Below are 1891 nucleotides of genomic sequence, written 5' to 3'. Positions count from 1 at the left end.
ACAAACATGTAATGAACATGACCTTAATGCCCACAGACCATCCTAATCTGTTCAAGGTAGAACAGTAGGTTACCTTTATTATTTTTATGTGTTTGACATAATTAGAAACCACATTTTCAGGAGAGATTTCTTTCATTGTAAGATATGTCAGCGTTGAGAAAACAAGGGAAAGATTTTCACCAAAGTCAAACTTTGCATATGAAAATATCGTAACCCTCATTTGTACATTCCTCTGAGGTTTAATCTCCCCGAATCGCTGCTCTTTCCGCTGTTTTTGCATTTGATCCAAAACTACTGAAGTTTTTCTGAAACAAGCTTTCTAGAACTGAGAAGTAAAGTCTGACTGAACTTTGGTCAATAAAATCCAGACATAAACCAAATGTTTTAGCATCTGCAGCACTAATRTCACTGGTGTCAACTAGAAATGGGTTGTTATCCAGTAACAAACTATAGCAAAATTGTCCTGTAAGGTAATTTTGCTTAAACAAATAATAAAAACACAAATAGATATGATTTTCCTTTTCCATAAACTGTGCACTAATCCTCCACTCTATTAGTCCTGTGTATATTTATATGTATTTGCAAGTCTAAGTAATAAAATGTTAGTTRATCCACACTGAGTTGAGCAAAGAAAAAAAAAACATCCAATATAACTGCTTGTTTTTTCAGGTTATGTCAAATCAAGTTAATTTAAGTTAATATTTAAAGCACATTTCAGCAACAGTGCAGCTCAATCAATCAATCAAATTTTATTTGTATCGTACATTTCAACAGCAAGGCATTTCAAAGTGCTTTCCATCATTTAAAACAAAAACACAGAGTCATGTAACAATGAATAAACAATTTAAAAAACAATAAAACCCTTTTCTAACCCTTAGGACTTTAGTTGAAAGGTCTTAAACTGGGACTCTAACCCTTATTTAGTCATAAGCAACTCTGAACAGGTGGGTTTTAAGCCGAGATTTAAAGGCACTCAGYGATTCAGCTGTTTTACAGTTTTCTGGAWGTTTGTTCCAAATTTGTGGTGCATAGAATCTGARTGCTGCTTCTCCTTGTTTGGTTCTGGWTTAGTTCAAASAGCTTTACAGGATAAAAACATCACATAGTCACCAATTACTGAACAAACAATAAACATTACATCTGGTCAGATGCCRTCATCAACGTCATCAATTCATATCAAAGATGGTGATAAATGTTTCACTTACTACTAGTCAAAGTTAACTCTAAATAACTCAGTGATTCAACTCTTCTGCAGTTTTCTAGGAGGTTTGTGGTGCAAACTTGTGAAGACACTAWTAAATGTTACTAAAGTTAAATACATGGATGAGTTTCTCTAGATCTTGCTGCAACATTAATGATTTCATCCTGGAAACGTTCTTCAGGTGATAGAAGTCTGATTTTATAACTGTCTTTATGTGTCTCTGGCGGTTCAGATTTTTCTATCTGTAAATATTGAAGCTTTGTGCAATGACCTGTCCATATTGAGGAGGGAAAGGGGAACACTTGGTGTCCATAACTTACTAAGTAAAACTTTGCATATGTAAATTTCATTGTCCAGTGTGGATTACTTCAGCCTCATCTTCCTTTTTCTCCACAAAACCCGAGACCTCAGGTCTACAACACCAAGCAGCTGCACTCCGACTAGTAAGTATAATTCATGATATGTTGCAGACTATCAGCTAAGCCGTATTTTAGATGGTTACAATAAGTTTTGATTCATACATTTTGGAGAAATAATTTAGGCTTAGCTTGATTTTATGGACATTTTTCCATCGAGTTGTGACTTTTATAAAACATTTATGTTTTTGATCTTTTAATGTTTTGCTACTTTTTTCTTCTCTGAGTTACTGAAGCTTTGAAATTCTTGTTTCCACTTTCTGCAGAAAAACCA

The sequence above is a fragment of the Poecilia reticulata genome, linkage group LG16, assembly GCF_000633615.1.
Source record: "Poecilia reticulata strain Guanapo linkage group LG16, Guppy_female_1.0+MT, whole genome shotgun sequence".
Lineage (NCBI taxonomy): Eukaryota > Metazoa > Chordata > Actinopteri > Cyprinodontiformes > Poeciliidae > Poecilia > Poecilia reticulata.
Note: the sequence above shows the minus strand (reverse complement) of the source record.